The 22,352-nt window shown below is 40.0% G+C and overlaps 1 protein-coding gene across 5 annotated transcripts in view; it reads right to left on the reverse strand.

Annotated features, from left to right (window-relative positions):
- Positions 1 to 22,352, reverse strand: part of PCDH15 (protocadherin related 15) — a 621,509-nt gene that overhangs the window by 407,397 nt on the left and 191,760 nt on the right. For all 5 annotated transcript variants that reach the window (XM_077930491.1, XM_077930494.1, XM_077930496.1 and 2 more), the window contains one exon: positions 4,219 to 4,252. The gene's annotated coding sequence lies outside the window, so the exon portion shown is untranslated. The remainder of the gene's footprint in view (positions 1 to 4,218; positions 4,253 to 22,352) is intronic.

Raw genomic sequence — 22,352 nt, forward strand, 5'->3', positions numbered from 1 at the left:
TTGCAAAATAAATTGTTCTTCTGATAGGTTGTTTGGTAGGCTGTGTTGTTTCACCTCTTTCTTTAGCGGGATCTAGCATAGCATAGCTCTTGATGCACAAGTGTTTTGTATGCTTGTTGGTATTTAAGCAAGCACAAGATTTTTTACATGTGGGAGCAGTCAAATAGAGGTGCCTGCAAATTAGATCCTTCAAGTGAAACAATAGTGAAGTATGTGAATATATGTACGTTTCATATGTTGAGCAGACAACATCTAGGACTTGGACTGATAGCTCAGTTGGTAGACCATAAGACTCTTAATCTTAGGGTCAGGGGTTTGAGCCCCACATTGAGCAAAAAGATTCCTGTACTGCAAGGGGTTGGACTAGATGACTCTCGTGGTCTCTTCCCACTCTACAATTCTATGATTCTATGTCAGGAAAGGGTGCATTATGTCATTATCACATCCAGTTTTTTCTGTCTTCTTTCTGGCATCCCTACGTCAGCAATGTTGGCATTAAACCAACAGAACAAGGCAAGAGATTGCCAGGAACCTCTGAAATATGTGGTTAAAATGAACTCATTTGGAAATAATGGAAATATTTCATTAATACTTGATTGAACAGCTTATGGGATTAATCTTTTTTTGTCTTAAAGTGGATTTTTATATATATAATTCCACACTTTTCTCCTGTACTAATAGTTTGAGCTATGACCATTTATGAAGGAGAGATAAGTCTCTGCATTCTACAGTGAGAATAAAATTAAAAATGGGAAAGGAAACAATTGTTCAAATTAAAGCAGAATAGAACAAGTCATTTCTTAAAGAGGTATGAGAACCAAAGGGTAAAGCATTTACTGAAGTCATGGCACTAAACTTTAAAATACCCCACAGACTGGATTACTTTAATTCCCACTTAGTAAAGTTTACATAAAGGCTTCCCTGCCAAATGCAATGGACTTATAAGTGTGTTTGTTTATGGGTTTGAATAATGCATTGTCTGTGTTGTTGTTAAATTGATTTTTAGAAAGTGTTGTTTAAAAGTGCTAATCTTTAAAGGACACAGCATTTGGTATTGGCTTTAGCTGCCTCTTTTTATCTCTTCCTTCAACCTTTTTTATTTCTTGCATTCAAAGTCCATTTATCCTTCAGTGAAGTCAGAGTAACATCTTAGTCTCCTACCCATTCTGTGAGCTGGTTAAGCTAAGGGATAGTGACTAGCTCAAGGCTATCCAATATGCTTCCTAGTGAACTGGAGAAGTGAGCTGAGATTTCCTACATCCAAGCCCATTCCCAACAGTGATCTCCAAATAATGGGGTATTAAAGGTAAAGGTAAAGGTACCCCTGCCCGTACGGGCCAGTCGTGTCCGACTCTAGGGTTGTGTGCCCATCTCACTTAAGAGGCCGGGGGCCAGCGCTGTCTGCAGACACTTCCGGGTCACATGGCCAGCGTGACAAGCTGCATCTGGCGAGCCAGCGCAGCACACGGAACGCCGTTTACCTTCCCACTAGTAAGCGGTCCCTATTTATCTACTTGCACCCGGGGGTGCTTTCGAACTGCTAGGTTGGCAGGCGCTGGGACCGAGCAACGGGAGCGCACCCCGCCGCGGGGATTCGAACCGCCGACCTGACGATCGGCAAGTCCTAGGCGCTGAGGTTTTACCCACAGCGCCACCCGCGTCCCTAATGGGGTATTAAGAGAAATTAAATAACCATGCTGAGTGCATCCATCACTCTGTGCAGAGACTACCTGTAGCATTGACACTGCCCCCTTGCCATGGTATGATCAATGATGTCATCTTAAGGGAGGAAGCAAACAGTGTGATTCCCTTATGCAGCCTTTACAACAAGAGAGAGGCTCAGAGAATCCTAGTGTTACCATTGCCCAGAAACCACGAGCTTTCTGAGTGAATGGGGAAAGGATAATATAACTGACTGATTGGGCAAAAGGCAAGACTGCACAACAGCACAATCTTAACTGTGTCATTCTTCTGCTGGAAGTAGGACACACACCCTGTGTTTTTGCAGCTGACTCTCTGGAAATCAGATCTGGGGTAGTGGATTTTTCTATTGGTGTGTTTAAGCCAGTTCAGCACACAGCCCGAGGGCCACATGCAGCCCTTGATGCCTTTTTGGCAGCCCTCAGCAACCTCTGACCTCCCACACAACAAGGTTCCATGTCAAAGTATTCTTGTGGCCCACTTAGTATGAAAAGTTGGACTGGCTTGGTTAAGCAGTCTGCTTCAATCTGTGGCCAATTTGTATGCTCGTAAATAAACTCAAATATTACAAAGTATCTAGCAATCACTTCATCCAAAGGAAAGAGTGGTTTACAACAGTTATACATATTATTAAAAATACCATCCAAATATTTAAAAGCAGAGCTCAGTTAAAAACATGTATTCTTAATTTGGTGTATTCTTAATTGCTTGTATAACCCTGATGGATTGGAAGCATTTTCAGCAGGTGTTTAAAGGTTGAAACAGGAGGCACCTGCTGATTCTTTATTGGCAGAGAATTCCACAAGACATGCCAATGTCACTAAAGGCTTGTTGTCTTGTTGCGGATAAATGAGCCTAACCAACTGAGAAAATGATTAGCAACACGCCTGCAGACAATCTCAGTGATCAAGCTGGGATACAAGGCTTTAGGCAACCTAAGACACGCTGGACCTAACGTCTTCAGGGGTTTGTAAATTAAAATAGGACATTGATCATGGCTCAGTAGTAATTGGAAAGCCAGTACAGATGTTTTAATAATGGTGTCAAATATTGTTGGCGATCAGCAGTCTGGCTGCCACATTGCGTGGATAGGCGGAGTCCCCAGATCCCGAGTGGTCCCCCCCCTGTCATGTGGAATAACGACTCAAGACAACGTGCTATGGGATTAAATTGGCCACAACTTTATTAAATTTCAAATGTGGGTAGACCTTGGCTCAGGCATTGGGCGTTCTCCCTCCCCAGTCCCCAGCCGGGGATCTAGGGAGCATCAGGGTTATCCAGTGTTTGTGGGGGGGATGGGCTGGCTCTGGAGAACATGTGAGGATTCCCAGGTAAGATCCTCCCTCTACTGTGTGGGCAGGTAATCCCTCCCCCACCTGGCCTGATCTCCTTGGCAATGCTTCCCCCAGGTGGGATTGGACAACTGACTGGGGTAGGCGGAGACCTCCAGGTATCCCACCTGAGGGAAGGCAAAGCCAAGCCTATGCTGAATGGAGCCGCTCCAGATCCAGGGGCTGCGTGCGTCCACACAAAGGTCGTCCCCCGTTTTATGCGGGGAGCGGTCATTCTGCATCAGCTGGAGTTTCTGAACCAGGCCCAAGGCAGTCTCACACTGCAGTAATCCAGCCTTGGAGTTATCAAAGTGTTGACTACAGTGGCAAATCCGACAAGGCTAGTAAAAGGCACTGCTTTTCTTTAGCGTAAACTGTGTCTAACACCAACGTTTGTGTGGTGCAAAATGTCTAAGTTCTCTCACAGATTTGCTTTCTTGTTCATCAACATAAATTATGGGAGAGGGGATTACTGGTTTTGTTCTTGTTTTATTATGTATTTTGAGTTTTTATTTTGTATTTTTATGCTGTGAACCGCTCTGATATCTTTGGATGAAGGGCAGTAAAACTAACTAAACAAATATTATAGAAAAATACTCTTTCGCAAAAATGGCTCTTTCACCAGCTCTTCATTCCTAGCTCTGGATAGCCTTGGGTCCGGAGGTGCACACATCCATACTAAGTCATGGTTTGGCTTAGTGTTATGTGTAGACACAGCCAAAGTAACTAAACAGGTAGAAGTAAGAACACTGAACTGAAGTTCCCCTTGAGGTGTCCATATCCATTTCACTCACTGAATTTTTAAAATCCTTTCAGGACCTGAACTTCCCTGCACTCCACCGCAACGAAAGGCTGTGTTTTTAAATAATGTAGGTTTTATCATTCATCTAAAGATTCATATTCAGCATTCATCTGTACTACAATCCTTACAAATCCCTTGAATCTACATACATGCAAGTTAAATAAAAATGTGACATATAAAGGTCAAACATGTATAGAAAATGGACCATTAGGGACAGTGCAGGAATCAGCCAAGAAAATGTGGTACAATGAGCATACAATAGTTATTTCTACACTGTGCCATTAAAAAACCCATAAAATGATTAATTTGGGGAAATTGGGAAAACATATTGTAAAATTTAACTTTGCCTATAGCATTTCTATATTAAAAGAAAATAAACTGTACCTTATTTGCATTTCTTCACCAGAGCTCTGATGGCCTGAAAACAAGAAATACATGTGTTTTTAAGTCTTTTGTTTACATTTTTATGTACTAGCTAAAATATATATAAATCTGCTTATTGCTACCGCTGTTTACAGTTTATTACAGTAAAGTTTTACGCTGTCTCCTAGGGCCAGAATTGGTTTGCAAAATAAATAAATAAATAAATAAATAAATATAATGTCTTGGAAGATATTTTACACCCACCTAGTGGATGCTTTAATAAGATAAATAATATGGAGATGATGCTCGAGGCATTCCTTCAGACAGTCTGCATATTCTAAGCAAGCATTTGTCAATTAAGGCTCCAGACAACTAATGCAAGATTAATGCATCAGACACAAAGATATACACAACATGCATAAAACTCAGAAGCAGTTTCAGCCCTTCAGGGCTTTTACTTCCTTACAAATCTCTTAGGACAAAATGTATTCACATCTGCAGTTCATACATTTGCATTTCTTCAATATTGTTTAGTCATATTAAAAAAGAGAATTTACATCCAGATTGAATTTGTCTCTTCCTTCATCCCATTACAAAAAAACACCCTGGAGAATGCCAATAATACAGCTAATTCCTGATAGCATTCAAGACTAATTCACATTTGTATGCACATGTATGAAATATCTCCTCTGAAAAGTATTGTGTCTGAAGTGATGCAAGAGTTCTGCTTGTGATGTGTGCTCTGCAATTGCTGTTTTCATCATTCAACGAGGACGTCACAAAGGCCACAGTGTTCATGTTGGGTATTTTAGACTCTGGACCTTATGAGAAGGATGGCCTTTTATATGATCACTATCTTCAAAATGTGGTAAGAGAATCCTTAACTGAACAAAATTCTATACAGTGGTACCTCTGGTTGTGCACAGGATTCGTTCCGGAGCTCCATTCGGATCCCGAGGTGGGTGTATTTGGAGGTGCCGTTTAGGTGCATGCGCACAGCACGGTTTAGTGTTGCTGCGCATGCGCACGGGGAGAAACCCGGAAAAATACTTCCAGGTTTGCTGCCTGCATATCCCGTAGGATACGTAACTGGAGGTCAACATAAGCAGAGGTACTAGATGGGCCTTTAGTCTGATACAGCAGGAATCTTCTTACACTACCACAGAATATGATTAGAAACATTACAATCCCTCCAAACAAATTAACAGTATTTACATAATTGACAAAGTCTTGGGATGCTGGAAGGATGGAACCACTGCAGCATTTTCAAATGACTCTTAAAGAATAAAGGCATTCCCGCTTGCAACATGTGCTCATTGAATGCAGCTCTCCTGCCACACATTTGCAGAAGCTCTCAACAGAACAAATGTACACACAATTAAGAATTGTGTTTAGCGCATAGGAAGTCTATGTGCACATATATGCTACCATACAGAGTTCCAGACACACTTGCTACTGACTGTCCAAGTTTCTGCCTCGTGTTCTGGTGTCACATGAGAGTGAACAACACTAAACAGAGCTATTCAATGATGTCAAGATACCACCTTAGTACCCCTCTTGCTGTTTAGAAGGTAACTCATTTGTCTTCACCTGGTGGGTCACAACCCACTAATGGGTCATGGTCTGATCTAGTGTGGGCTTCAACTACAACTATACAAACATTTGATTAAAATAATGTGAGAAATGGGTCCCCAGTGCTTGCTTCAGTTAAAGTTGGTTCCCAGGTCTGGGAAGTTTGAAGGTTATTGCAACAGATACTTTATTTTGAAAACGTTCTGTCCTGATTGGACTGAATTTTTACAATTCTTTTCAGTGCTTGTGCATTGAAATTAATTGAATAATTCTGATGCTCATGTGAGGTAGGTATGAATTGATTTGTTACTCCTATCTTGCCAACAAAATGACAAGGCCGTCACAGTCATGGCTTTTAATTGGAGTCACTGGAGTCATTTATTGCATTATGCAATCCATTCAGTCAAACATTACTGTCATTAAGCTACAGGTACAATATCATATAGATTCTTTCACATCGATTGCAACAAAGAGAAAACTGCTCTACAGAATCACTTAGTGATAATTGGTTAACCAGCCATTTCAACTAAAACTACTTTTTATGGCAGTGTCAACTCTGACACTCAGGAGACTCCAGATTTTCTGTTTACACTGTGTTCAGTGTGGTTTTGTGCTCAGGTATAAATTCATTTTCAAATGAGCTATATTTGCAGGCACTGTACTCAATTTTGGAACTTTTTAGATCACAGGGTGGTTCACAAGCCTGAATTAAGGGTGATTTAGAATTACTTAAAATAAGTACCGTAAATACAATATCTTATTAACACCATGAAATGAGTAAGCTGGAGGACGTTGTGATTGGGTTTAACCTATGCCCTCCATTGTCAGATTGTTCACCTAGAATGATGCAACAAGCCCCACACCAATAAAATAAGTTGCGTTTTTCAAAAAAAACAAAAATGGACAAAACACAGATATAGAACAAAATAGACTAACGAAGTGATTAGTCTTACTAATATATGATTACCTGAGTGGCTCTTCCCAAATGGTAGACCAGCTCTCAGAAAATGAATTGTGGGAAATAACTGTTTTCGTTCCTGAAGGATGTTGACATTTCTGGTAATCAGTTTGAAAGATAAAAAATCCAAAGCAAACAACTCAGCCGTTACAGGCACCAAGGGGAAAAATGTATTTCTTTTTCTTAAATGCTGATATATATTGAGATACACACACACACACACACACACACACACACACACATCCCAGAACGGCTGCAGTTGTTAATTCAGTTTTACTAAAATGGACTATATAAGACTTCATCCTAGCTTTGGTTTTACTGAATATTTCACTTACATTTTTCTCCCAAATATTTTATCCCACAGTAGAAAATAAAAATGTATAAAATGTATCTTCATTCTTAACAATAGCAAGCAAGAGTCCTTAATACTTGGAATGTTTAGCCCAGGTCAAAATCCCCACTCTGCTGTGAAACTCGGCATAATTTACCTCAGGGGTTTTTGTGTGAATATAAAATAGGGTGGAGAGAGAACCTTGCACACTGCACTGAGCTCCTTTAGGGAAGGGTGGTGTGGTAACCCATAGGTTTGGAAAGAGTACTCACTGTGTGGGGAAAGCCTACTCTAATACCAGGAAGCAGCAGGAGTGAGGATAACTTCAACAGTTGTATTTGTTGGTGAACAACAGAACAACAGCTCAGCATAGCAGCTAGGACTTGTTACACAAACAAAACTAAGGTACCAGCTTGTTCTCAGCAAGCTATGGAGGAAAACACACCCGGAGACGGGATGAAATTTTCTATTTCAGAGTAGGCCATATTTACTACCAGTGGAATATGAATAAGTAAACAAACAAACAAACATTACATTTCCCCAAACCGGAGTGCCCAAACCCAAAAATTATGAATTTTTAACTAGAGATATAAAGGAGTACTTCTTAATTCTGGCAAATTGTTCTTGAACATGTTCTCATTATTTTGACAGTTTGCATTGAATATATGCTATTTCTAGTCAATATGTTTTCAAAATTTCTCAAACAATTTGTAGATATTCTTACATTTGGTATGTTGCCAGGTTCTCGTTGCTGCCATGTGCGACAACAAGCTGCAATCAGCAAAATACAAAACAGAAGCAAAGAAAAACAACAAACATACCAAAGACGTTGAACAAAAAAAGAATCTAGGTTCAGATAGTTTAATTAGACTTTGCTTAATTTGTTTAGGCTGCATTGACTCCAGGAAACTAGCTAAATGAATTAAGTGAAGTCAATCTAATTAAGCAAATTTCAGCATTGTCAAAACAAGACAATTGAAGTAAATGTCAATTTCTGAGCATGCATTTCTGATGGTGTGAGGCTTGAAATTTAACCAGTTAGCAATGATAATCCACAGTAGCTTCTTTCTTCCAGGACACCTAAAGCTGGCAAACACTAAACACCCTGAAAAGCACAGGATACATTATAAATATTGGTTGAAATGCAATGGGTGCCCTTGTCCTCACAGGAGGGCTTCTGATCCTGCAGATCAGAGAAGGGGATGCCATTTTTGCCAGTTCTCTGTCTCCCCAGCACACCATGAAGATCAGCTCCAGAGACTTGAGGCTCCCTACAGAATGGAGTAGAAGGTGACATCAGTAAAAATATCACCTCCTACTCTCCAGTTCTTGGATGCATCCCCTGAACGAATAGCCCTTGGTGAGTGAAAGGGTCCAATTGGATTATATCCCTAAATTAGGCAAAAGTTGTTGCTTAATCTAAAACCAAACATTCAGTAGGGCAGTACTATTAAAGATAACTGGGTAATTATCCCAACTGCAATATGATGCTCAATTCAGAGAAAAGGGGTAGCTGTGTACCACCTCCAGTTTCAGAGGGAGCACAATTGCTAGGGAGATTGCTGTGGCGCTCAGGGTCTACTTGCAAGCTTTCCTCGGGCACATTATTTGTCACTCTGATAATAAGATACTGGCCTAAATGGACCTTTGTTCCTATCCAGCAGCACTCTTATGGATAATGGCTTTCATGCTAGACGCAGGGTGTTAGGACAAGGACCCATAGGAAGGGAGAGTAAGCTATAGCAGGTTTAAATAGCTCTCCACACTAGCTACTGGGAGCCCTCTCCTGAATCGCTCTAGTCTCAAAGCCTCTAGTGTGCATTGCTTTCCTGTTTTTAAGCATTGGTCTATAGAGTTTGGAAGCCTGAAGCCCTGTGCCATGTGCTCCAGTTGTAGAGTGCAATATCACAGGAGCAAGCTATTCGTCTTCAGAGTCCTTTTAGGTTTAACTCTAGTATCATCAATACTAGAGACAGGAGATGTAATAAAAATATTAGTTTCATTATAATGAAAGGCACCCTATGGAAAAAAGAAACTGTGGAAAAACTCTCTTCCCTAAAGTCATGCATGCTTATATTTGTTACCCCTGATATATTTTTCAGAATTTGAACTGACAACCCTGTAATATAAGTTCTCTCTCCAACTATAAAATGTATTCACATAAGTGAAGCACACCATGTTTCAGGAGACAAAGACAAGGAAATATAAAACAGACCAAAGAAAGTGGGAAAACGCGGCAGTATTTTTGCCTTTGTTTTAATTTTGAAGACAGCATGTAACCTGCTTTTATTAAAGAAATTTAACATCAATGCCTCTGAGATGCTTTTGTTTTGAACGATGGGAAAGCCTGTGAAAAGCCTGCATTTTTCAAGTGTGGCTGGGTTTAAACCTTTTTAACTGAATATTTGTGCATATAAAACTTGTAAAACCATGTAACTTGCTGCACATTCTTCATTTCTAAGGAGCTTTATCAAGCCCGGGCAGCAGGGCACAGTGGAGGCTCATCTTGTCTGAAAGTACATGATGTAGAGTTTAGTCACAGAGCCCCAACCCACAAGTCCATCAAAGTGGAAGATTTTGATTGAGTTTAGAATAGCAGGCATGGGTGATGGTTGCAGATTGTTCTTCCCATGATAGAGCATTTTGCTCTCTTAGTAGATGCAAGCTGCAAGCTGAACCCTGTGTCAGAGGCGGCTTTAGAGAAGTGCGACTGGTTTGGCCACATTGGATGCCACAACAATGCGGTAGAAGAGAGTGCAAGAGACAGGGGATGCCGACTTGTAGCGTCACACAGGGTACTGAGAGAGCCCAAAGTCCACCTCTGCCTTTGTTGCACTCGTTTGATTCAATTTTTATCCAAGGACTTTGGCTTGCAGGGCAAGCAGAAAACATCTAAATGAGTGAATAACTGGTCAAGTTACAAAAAGAGAGTAGTGCATTATCAAATGTAGGAATTTTAGGGAGCAATCCTACTCTCAACCCGCCTGCAAGCCCAGTGAATGGCAACTGGGATGGAAGGTGGAGGCAGGCAGATTGCTGTGCAAGACTGAAACTGGAACAGTGATCACCTTTCTTTTGGAGTCCAATGCAGTCATCTGCCCTACTGAGCCTGATACAATCAGCCCTAGAAAAGTCCATTTCTGCTGGCTCCTAGTGATGGTGATCCCACTCGCGGCATTACCACCTGCATTTTCAGCAGGTGGAAAAGAGAGCTCTACAGCAGTGTTTCCCAACCTTGTGCCTCCAGATGTTTTTGGCCTACAACTCCCATCATCCCTGACTAGCAAGACCAGTGGCAAGGGATGGTGGGAATTGTAGGCCAAAAACAGCTGGAGGCACAAGGTTGGGAAACACTGCTCTACAGTACTGTTGTTACATGGGTCTCTCACTCTGCAGCTGGAGGTACATCAGATCTGGACACCCAATCCACCTCACCACGTATGTCAAAAGGAGCTTGAATGGCTCTATTAGATAGCAATGTATAATACATTTAACACAGCAAATGTCTCAGCTGATATACTGTAAAACTGTTCAGTAGCAACTGACCAAAAACCTCTAACAAAACTGATGTCTCATTATGACTCTAGATGATGTATATATCACTGAAGAAATATTGAATTAACCATGGTAGCTGACAAGTACATTAATATCTTACATGCCTATTAATTTTTTTCCTAAGCATTCATTTAATGACCAATCAATATTAAATTACAAAATAGGAACTGTCGAAGCACATTAAAATTTACTGCTTATTGGATATATTTCTACATTTGGATTTTATAGACTAATCTGAAATTATACACACCATATCTGAGTTTAGCCTTCTTCTAAACCTTTACTTAAGTGTTTGTAGATATAGATGTCTGGATATATCCAGCCCAGCAAATATAGCTATTTCAACATCAACAAATGTTCTAGATTTTTGATAGTTTTGAAAATAAGATGAATAATTTTGTCTAAGTCATCAAAATATTTATTTATACATTATTTTCAACTGAAGTAAACAACGACTTCCTAGCCAAAAGTGTTTTGCCCTAGATTAGTGCGTAAATTTTCTTGATTGTGCCTTTGATTTTGCTAGATTAAAACTGATTGCAGCTTGTTAAATTGACAGACTAATTTTCTGCTTTAAAAACAGAAACAACTATTTTGAATGAACTGACACTGTATTTTGCTATATGACATGAAATTAACCATTTCTTTCCCTATGCTGTAAACAGCAGCAGATAATTACATGCTCAAAGGAAGGATTAAGGAGAAACCAAGTGTTCTTTCTCCCTCTCCACTGAAATATATTCCTGTAACCATAAAACTGTGGCATAAGTTCCAAAATCCTAAAGCAAAGCACTTTTACTATTTCATTTTACTTGAGCTGTCACCCAGTTAAATAACGCTTGGTGAGTAATCGTATACATTTGGTGAATGCTCAACAAAAAGCCAACTTTTTAGTTAATCAAAGGTTTTTAATCAATCAATGTGGCTGATTGGAACTCTATTGCAGAGGCAGTGTCATCTAGTTTAGTCACTAGGTGGCAATGGACCTCACTGTATTTGGGTGGAGCCAGGAGTCTCTTGTTTTGGTTTTATAATGAACTTCTTGTCTAGCTTCCTGACATGTGTTCTTTGAGCATTTCATGGCACTTGCCTTGGGGATCACACTACCCACTGAAGTTCCAGGCTCCAACATAAAACACATTTCATTAGATACAAACCAACCAACCAACCAACCTACAGGCTTTCCCAAAAGGATGAGTTGACCCATGGGCAGAATCATATTTCTTTTGGAAACTGTTTTCATCTGTCTTTATAATTTCATTTTTATTGTTGTATATTGCAATGATATTATCTAACGTTTATCCATCTATAAACCTTATGAATAAATAATAATAAAGTTTCCATAGTAGCAGTATTACATGGATATATTTTTACATAACACAATAGCTGAGGGTAAAAACTGCAATGGAATGATGGGTGAGGAAGATAAGCTTCTTGACCAAAGGTCCAAAAGTATTAAGATAATTATTTGATCACAATAAGCACCAAAACAATTCCCACCCCCATGCCAATTTATTATCCACTAAGGAACATGATAAATAAAAACTATACTGCAGTTTCCCAGCTATTGCAAAGGGCTGAATCAGCTAATCTCTAGACCCACAGCTGGTTTTTCAGCTCTCCAGTCTGAAAAGCCATTATTTACACCTAACTGCTGCTCAACCCCTGGCATAATTCATTCTGCCTGTGCCTGTGCAATATTCAGTCTTGGCTGTATGGGTGAATTTTGACGGGTTCCCTAGTTTTGCATGTGTCTAAAGATCTATTGGACATGGGTGGTGCTCTGGGTTAAACCACAGAGCCTAGGACTTGCCGATCAGAAGGTCGGCGGTTTGAAAGCGCGTCAAAGTGCAAGTAGATAAATAGGTATCACTCCAGCGGGAAGGTAAACAGTGTTTCTGTGCGCTTCTCTGGTTCATCAGAAGCGGCTTAGTCATGCTGGCCACATGACCCGGAAGCTGTATGCCGGCTCCCTCGGCCAGTAAAGCGAGATGAGCGCCGCAACCCCAGAGTCGGCCACGACTGGACCTAATGGTCAGGGGTCCCTTTACCTTTACCTTTAAAAATCTATTACCTTAGAGACTCTCCTATTTTCTAGGTTCAATATGCATCCAATCACAGTTGTGACACTCTGCTTAACAGTAGCAGATTCTGAAAGTGTCCATACTCCAGAAACAAACATTTAAGCTAAAATTGGTTCACAGGATTTGGGGGTGTATTTAAATTGAGTTTTGTGTATTTCACTTAAAGTATCCCACCTCCTAAAAGAGAGAAAATGTTATTTTATACCTTTGTTGCAGAGATAAATGATCTTGCAAAGACAGAGCTGATAGTTTTAGAATTATATATGTTACTTTTAGGGATGTAAGAAAGCACTGTTTGCATTTCACCCTGTGTTTGTTACATGCAGTAATGTGTCAATTTCACAACAGTCTCTCTCCTGCCAACAACTACACTATTTATCTTTCTGTAGCTAAATTACATAATTTACGTAACTTACATAATTAATTACATAAATTACATTGTCATTATGTTATTCTAACACATTCACTTCATTGCAAAGGAAACAAAATGCAAATAGGGGTGGAGGATTCGTAATCAATTATGTAAGTTATGGGAATTTTTAGTATTCAAGACTCTGCAAAAGAAAATCAGCAAAAGAATATCATATATTCTAGCTTCTATGATTAGTTTAGACATAACTGTTCTTCACATTTGTAATCATTCCCATTAGTGCTGGTTCTCATTATGCTGTGACTTAATATTACTCCATTAAATTTTGAAGTTCTTCATTGTAGTAACAGTTTAAAACATTTATTTTTATATTAATTGTATTCTATTATAATGGTAATTAATAACTAAATTGATTTAATTTAGTAACTGAACTCTAAAGTAACCCCAGAACATCACTCAGTAAAACAATTACATGGTAGAATGAAATTAGATCAGTAATGCAACTTTATGGCCATTCAAGCAAAAAAAAACAACCCAACTTATGTAATGGAGCTACTCAAGGAAAAAGTTGTGAAACCTATCAGAATGTGTTTCATAAAAGTCCAAATACCAACCCAACTGAAAATGTTCACCCAGCTTTGAAGTTCTTTTTCTACAATCAACTGATATATAAATTTTATGAAGTACAGGTGGGAATAGCTCAGGTGCATTTGTGGATAGCAAATGGTAAATTAAAATACGTTTTTATTGAGCATATTTAGCTGTCTTCCTATCCTTCAATGATATTATGACAACATAGGTTTTCTGGGTAGTATCCAATAAAAATTAAAACAAGACTATAAAACCATCAAAACTAATACAGCAGAAAACTAGTAGCAGAAAATAAAACCAATTTAACAGAGCTCAGAGCAGCACCTAATTGTCATGGATTTTAAAAGTACAAGACTATCCAAAGGATATGAAAACTACTCAAAGGGTTTAATATTGAAAACTCTGAGAAATGCCAAGGTCTCCAACTTTTGCTTAATGGTTCATAACATGGTTATCAGGCTAGCTTCTCTAGGGAGACTTTACACAAACATAAAAGTTCTTCTTTCTTACAACTACTCATCATATCTAATTTGATGTAGACATCTGGAGAAGGGCATCAGAAGATGCCTTCAAGATCCAAACCGGCATATCTGGTATACTAAAACCAACAAAGCTATCACTCTCTCAGCTGAATAATTCAAAACAGAGTGGTGCTTCATTAGCAGGACAGAAAGCAAGATTTAAGTTGACTGACAGTGTCTTGGGCTGTGTGCAGATTCCTGTTCACTCTGCATCCAGTGAACTCCCACCACTGACTTGGGAAATGATCCACCCATATTAGCCACAACTCATATCTAACCTGGATCTATCCTGCCTATCTTACAAAACACTGCATTTTGATACATTTATCCCAAATCAGCTTTGATCTGAATTGAGAAGAAGAATAACCTTGCTGTGCTTTAAACCAGCAAATGTGTTTACAGTCTTAGATTCAGGGGATTGAATCTCATTTCTACTAACCCCTCAAGCCCGGAAATGCAATGGTTGTTTATCAATATATTTCAGCAGATTTATATCCTGCCCTTCTCACGATTCTCAGGGCAGCAAACAACGCAAAAGACAACTACAAAAATCCATTCACAAAACATTAGCAAGACAGCAAACCATTAATTGCTAGAGGCAGGAGCAATATATAAAAACAACCTAAAACAAGAGGTCAGTCTGCTAAAGATGCACCAACGCTGCTTGCCAGAACTTGTATTGACTAGGCAGTTGAAAGCACAAGGCAGAGAGTTTTAAATTTAGCCATGGCCACAGAGAAGGCCCGATTCTGCATCCCAGCCAGTCACACCTTCACCACTGTCAGGATGCAGAGAAGAGCCTCACCTGTTAATTTTAAAAGAATAGGCAGGCACTACTTTTACAGTCATCCATCCAGAAGAAAAAGAATATATTGTTGTGAGTTTGGGAGCGGGGGTCAGTCTGTATGATGCCTGAGGTTGCTTCTAATTCCCTGGAAACAGCAAGTGTTAAAATCTAATGGAGGATCCCATTGTTGAATTAGCCAGGGAAGGGTCTACTTGCCACCTAAGTACCAGCACAAGTATAGTTATTAGTATATTAAAGGAGGTTTCTCTGTGCCAGAGGGGAAATGGGTAGGCCCCCTTCATCACATGGCTGGTAGTGAGAAGGGCAGTAGCCAGAGTCATGTGAGAGAGCTGGGCTAGAAGCAGGAAGCAAGAAGAGACACAGAGCCATGATTGATTTCGTTGCATTATAGCTCACTGTTTAACAGGAACAGACAGGGATTGGAAGAGGACGGCAAAATGTTTCCTAACACATGGAATCTAAGTTGCGAACAATCATAATATATGAAGCTATTTAATATATATACATATTACATAGCCTAGAAGTTAAGAGAGGGGCATTAATGTACAATTTTCATGCTCTTTGGTGTTTCTAAGGGCCTTTTCTTAAGCCAAAAATCATTTGATCTTGGAATATATTATAGCTCTGTATTTCATGTGCTGCTCGTCACTCTGGATAATTTACCTGTGAAGTGGTCAGGAAAAAACTCATTAGTAAAACTAAAATTTCATTATTTTTTACAATATTTACACTATGCAAAAAAAGTAAGAAAAGATCAAAAGAGATAAAACAAATTAAGTTTTCTACGGAGCACAATCTCATATATCATCCTGTACTGTCAGATTTGTTCCGCATCTCTAATTCTTTATTCCACTGTTTGAAATGGAACAGGTTTTGCTGATTGGTCTTATGTCTGTCATTGATTGCAACACCCTTCTATTTCCCTGCATACTTGTTGTAGATAATATTAGGCACAACAAAAGGCATTCATCAGCTAGCATTTTCACAAACTTTCTTTGAAAGACTATTTTAATTATAATCATATTATGTTTTCTAGTTATTCAAGAATACAATTTTCATTGACTCCAAACTGTCCAGTTTTGCTTTAATGAGTTATATAAGGCTTGCTCTGGCATAACATTTGTACAGCCAAGTCCAATGAATGTTTCCTTAGAAATAAGTCATACTGTGTGCATTGGGACGTATTCTCAAGCAAGCAAGCATCAAATTGCTGACTTATTTTCTTTACTTGTCTCTTCAGGATCTCTGTGATTTTTCACCACTTCCTGGTGAATTATTATGAGGACATTTCTCAAATATGCCACAGCACAATGTGCCAGTGAAATAATGTTACTACATGAAATTCCAGAGTCTATGAAGAAGAAAATATCTGTAAATGTATTATGTATTTAACCTGTTTTGAACAAACTATGTATAAATTGCTGGTTGCAAGAACCTGAGTCTGCCAGATGTTCAAACAAAGAAACAAAAGGAAAGATCCTGCTGTGCCAGTTGATGTAATCTGCATTAGTAAAGCCTGATCATATGATATAGCACCGCAAAGAAAATTACATTTGTAGGAAGTTTTTTTCCAATTGTCATATGACACCGATCCCATCTATCCCAAGTCAATGTTTTTTTTCCCTTCTTCTTACTCTTGCCAGATCTACTAATTAGAACCAATACATGAAGCTGCCTTAAATCGAGACAGCCAATTGGTTCATCTAAATCCCTGCAGACAGAAAACCAAATGTGAGGGAGAATGCTAGAGGTAATTTTTGAACAAACTAGCATTCAATCACATGAGTATCCACCAGCATTCTCAGGAGCCCAGAAAATGGACTACCATCTCAATGATGACGAGACCTCAGGCACAATTATACTCTAGACTCTGTAACTGGAATCATCAGAAGAGACCCAAGATTCAACATACAGTGTTTAGAAGACACTAAATTGATCTACGTAAAGCAATTCTTTTTTCCCTGTGGTAACTATAGAAAGCTGCCCTTCAGGCAGGTTTTTACAGTTGTGTTTTGATGGCTCTTGTAGCTGAAATCTATAGTGTTGTTACTCAGAAATAATCTGCTAAACAACCCCTATGGAGAACATTTTGCTGTAACAATACATTATCCCTTCTTAATCTCTTAAATTTCAGAAAACAAATTCTGCATAGAACAAATTCTTCCTTAAGAATCTGAGAGCTATGATCTGGTCAACATTATTTACATTTAGTCACAGGAAGATTATAATAAGCAGGGGTGGAATTTGGTAATATGGCATCCCGTGAGAGGCAAAAATTTTATGCCCCTCCCCCAGATGGTGCAACAGGAGGCTGGCACTCCCTTCTTCTCCCCATGTCTTCTCCTATCCTAGCCTCTCCTCTCCATTTTTCCTCTCCTTCCCCCCAGCTTGATTCTCCCTCCCAGGAAAAAAAAAAATCACAAAGAAAGTCAGAGGGAGCTCTTTGGATTTTCTATCCATCTTTCTCAAGCATAAAGAAAAATTCAAAGTTTAGAAATTGCCTCCTCTTTTCTCCAAAAAAGAGAGAAAGCTGTCAACTCCTACCGAAAATCATTCACCATTGGCTTCCAGTCTCACTACCTGCCTTACTGTTACCATGCATAAGAGAGGGACATGGGATGGGGATAGTCCTACCTCTCAGTCCACCTACTGAGTGAGGGAACCGATCTCACCACTCCCCTCTCCTCCCCTCCATTTCGTTCCTGTGCCGGCAAACTGGCACTGCCATAAATTCGCCCCTGTAATAATGCATGTTTCTTGCGTTATAATATATTCATCTTAGTATTTCTCAGATTCTGACTGCCATTGGATATAAGAGGTAGGACAGGTGTGGAAAGAGTAATGGAAAAAATAAATGGCCATTACATGGATATTTTTTTATTATTATCTACGATATACTTGTTTCCCTACTTGAAATGCACATCTTGCCCATAATGTCATGGTGAAGGTATATTTAGCTTGGCTGGAACAAACTAAAGTGCAATTTTAAAACTGAGTATGGCACCTTGCCCTCTGCAAATGCTTCTGAGGTAAATGGTTTGCTGTAATGTCAGGCCAGCCTAAAAACAAAAAAAAAACCACCTCTGCAGAAAATATCCTTTAGGCCCCAAATATTCTTACTGAGTCTGCCAGAGAAGTTCTCCCGAGCCACATTTGGAAAAGAACTTTGGGAACTCGCTAAAGCCTGCTTCCAAAGAGAGGTGAGGCTTAGAAATACCTGAATTATTTTCCAGCTCATATTAAAATCAAAGTAGGTGATGAATTGCCTATTTTTCCTATGCAAAGAAATGGAGGAACAGAGCACTCTTACATTGCATAGAAGAAAAGTTTCCTTAGATTGAACCCTTCTATTTTTGTTCTCCCTACGGAAGCACCTTTAGCCCCATTCAAGGGCTGAATTCAAGGTGTAGGTAGGAGATGGGCTTATCCCTTATTGGTCCTCAGCAAGGAAAACCAACAACCCTCAGCTGTAGCTCAGTGACATAGCATCTGCTTTGCATGCAGAATGTCCCAGGTTCAAGCCCCAGCATCTGCAGTTAGGGCTAGGAATGTCCCACCAGGAAAGTCCACTTTCAGAAATCCTGAAGAGCCACTGGTTAGAATCAGTGTAAAGAGGGGTTGGACTACAAGGTAGGAAATGCAAATGGCATGCACAAGGCATGGGGAAATGACCTAGGCATAACAACAGATGAAGACGTCTGATTAAATTATGGGTGAAACATCTTATGAAGGAAGTGTTTCACTGGCACTGGAATCCAGTCAAGCTCTCTTGTGCCACCTCTGCAACATCCCAATGCTGGTGGCAATAGGAGGGGACCTCATACATCGATGGTGGGAGCTTAGTGGGCTTGGGCAAAGCATTTTTAATAGTTTTTAATGTTATTGATTAACCACTGAACCCAAACCCTGCTCTGGCCCTTCTTTCACTAGATGCCAATCCAGACTCTCCATTTAGACATAAGGGCTTAACTGCCATGCTGTTCACTGCTGCCTGTTTAGAGATTGCCTCCCACAGAAAGACCTCAATGGTCTATCTTTCATGGGATGGCAAGAAACAGTCTGAGATATGGTTCTTTCCATGAATTTAACACAACACTGAATGGTTGCTGGAGGTCAAACGAAACATGATCATTATGACATATCAATGATATAAATAAAAGTGATTTTAATGTTAGACTTCCAACCACTCACACCGAAAAGGCAGGCAAGGCCTGTTCCATTTTTTTCACTGTCGTGAATTCCTCGCGGCGCTTTCAGCAAAACGCTAAGAGTCCCAGGTTTTTCAGTGCAGTCTTTTTAATGTGAGCTATATACAAGTATTTACAAAAACAGTCCATACAGAGTACCTGCTCCTTAAGGCAAACGAATACTCTCCACCACAGCACCACCACACTACAGCACAACCACCACAACCACTGTTGAACAAGCTTTCCTTTTTAAAACAGGTGATAGCCAATCACATTAATCACACTCCTGCTGAGTCACTCTGACCCAGCACTTCACAGAGTATTGCATCATCCTGTTGAAGCCTGCAGACTTACTCAGTATCCTGCGAATCCCAACATTCACCCCTGTCCAAAAGGGAATCATCGCCTTCTGGCCTGGCCTGCCATGCTCCAGTACTCCTCCAAGTGTTGCCAATTGGCTTTTCCCCATGCCATGGGAAACTGGTGCACAGGAACACCTCGGCTCTTGCCAAACACAGTGGAAGCCAAGGCACTCCTCCAATTGTTGCTGCTTGTTTGGCTTCTCAAACCTGATTTTTTTATTATTATGATGTGAAGATCTTGGGTAATTTCCAGATTAATCCAAGAGGAGCTTCTGAGAACATGCCCATCACTAACTCTTACCTGTAAATGACAATCAAATTAATGAATGCTCAAAGCTTTTCAGATATCTCTTGCAGAGCAGGTCTCGGATTATGTATCTGGAGTGGAGCAATGATGCTGAAGACTGCCAGGACTGGAAGTATGTGTCCCATGCAAACATAATGCTGGTTCCCTGCAAACCAGTCATTTTAAATTGTCTCAATAAAGCAAAGATCCTTCACCCGTCTCTTCTCCAATCTTGTGCAAATTCCATCATTGCCTTGTGTGCATTAGCCATGCCCAGTGTTGTATGTGCACCAAGGCTAACGATGGATAAGGCTTAGCAAGAATTGCATCCATTTAGCCAGGAAAGAAGGCCAGGGTTTGGTGTGAGCTTACAATCCTTGATTCAGATGGAAATTCTGTTTAGCCCTAATCATTATTAGGATTGGTTCAAGCACAATGAGACACCATGGTTAAGGCTAACAAAGGAAGGGAAAGGGGAATTTGTACAGAGAGGGGAGGACTGATGAAGAGGGAAGGATATTCTGGAAGCTGGGGCCCATTTTATAAACTTCAGTTCTAGGGATCCAGTTTTCTGCCTGCACTGAGTCAAAGTCTTAGAAATCACAGGCATTATCTGTTAAGATGGAATAAAGCCCATTGCTTCTTCATTCTAGCATGTCTAAGTATTTCAATACACTTTCATACAGCAAAGCTTGAACCTAATTAAGTTTGCAATTGCTTTCTCCACTCCCTTATGATTGAAGCAATCTGCAGACAGAGACAAATGTGACATAGTACCATGCTTCTGCAGCCCCCCCCAAAAAACCCCCCACATTTTTTCCTTTTAAAAACTGTTCTTGACTATCCAGTCATAGGATATTACTGTGTAATTTGAAATCTCAAAACCTGCACTGTAAACACTTATTTGACCTGATTATTTTACTAACCCTGGAAATTTTTTTGTCTGTAATAGCTCAACATGGTACTCTAGTTTTGGTCAACTCTGTGAAATAAGGACCTTCTGAAGTTAAAAAACTCAACTTAAAACACTAAATTTGCTTTATTGAAACTGTGGGGGGAAGACAATATTATCTGCCTGTTTTATGCTCTGATAACATTCTCATTGAAGCTAAAGCAATAAACTTTAATCCTTTACACTTTTTCTAACTTCCAATTTCTGCTTTAACAAACAAAACTGATTGTGAAACAGACGAGAGAGGGAAGTACTTTATCTTCATTAGCTTAAATCAGAATGCCCTTCAAGAAGAATGAGATGTAAAAGCATATAAATGTTAAGTTTCCTGCTTGTTAATTGGCATATTCAGCCTGTAAATATACATTCTAAACCGATTACTTCACTGTGGAAGTGCTGAACACAACTTTGCACTAAGGAGATAGATGTACAGTCATTGTGCACGATAAGGATTAATGGGCATTAGATCTTTATATAAATAATGTAGTAGAACACCGTCAGACAGTTGTAGATCCCTGAATTATGTATTTTCTGCTAACGTTTACAACTTAAAAGGCATTGTGAGGTCAAATCTGATGACCTCATCGTACACCCGCAATATATTTAGGGAAAAACATCTATCTTTTCTGTATGACACAGTCAGTGAAATCAATGGGAACTTTGTAAAATGGAATGTGGTTTTGGAACATGAACTGCTATGGCACCTATGTTTCATCTCAGTTTATGATAATGTTGTTGTTGTTGTTGTTGTTCTTGTTTAGTCGTTTAGTCGTGTCCGACCCTTCGTGATCCCATGGACCAGAGCACACCAGGCACTCCTTTCTTCCACTGCCTCCCGCAGGTTGGTCAAACGCATGCTGGTAGCTTCAAGAACACTGCCCAACCATCTCATCCTCTGCCGTCCCCTTCTCCTTGTGCCCTCCATCTTTCCCAACATCAGGGTCTTTTCCAGGGAGTCTTCTTTTCTCATGAGGTGGCCAAAGTATTGGAGCCTCAGCTTCACGATCTGTCCTTCCAGTGAGCACTCAGGGCACCAGAATGGATAGGTTTGATCTTCTTGCAGTCCATGGGACTCTCAAGAGTCTCCTCCAGCACCATAATTCAAAAGTATCAATTCTTTGGCGATCAGCCTTCTTTATGGTCCAGCTCTGACTTCCATACATCACTACTGGGGAAACCATAGCTTTTACTATACGGACCTTTTGTTAGTATCTTGGCTCACAGGCAGAGGTACCTGGCCTCCCCCGAGGCAATTGAGCGAGATACTGTGTTTACCATCCGTCTGCGACTGCCAGCAGGCTAGGTAAACAAACCCGGCGATTCTTCTCATTAGTCGTGAGAAAAACACACCCTCTGCTTTCCTCTTCTTCTCTCCCTCCCTGCATTCTCCCAGGGAGGGGAAATGAGACAGACAGGAGTCCTTTTTACATGTTTTATTCCTGTCACTCAACAGTACATAGAAATGTGACTGCTCCCTTCAGACTCCATTAGAAGAGTCACACTCCGCCCCTGCACTTCCAGTACAGGTCAGATGACACACTGAGCTAACATCCGGTGCTCAGTACAGAGAATAGGCTC

Source organism: Podarcis muralis, chromosome 6, assembly GCF_964188315.1.
Source record: "Podarcis muralis chromosome 6, rPodMur119.hap1.1, whole genome shotgun sequence".
In the NCBI taxonomy this organism is placed as follows: Eukaryota; Metazoa; Chordata; class Lepidosauria; order Squamata; family Lacertidae; genus Podarcis; species Podarcis muralis.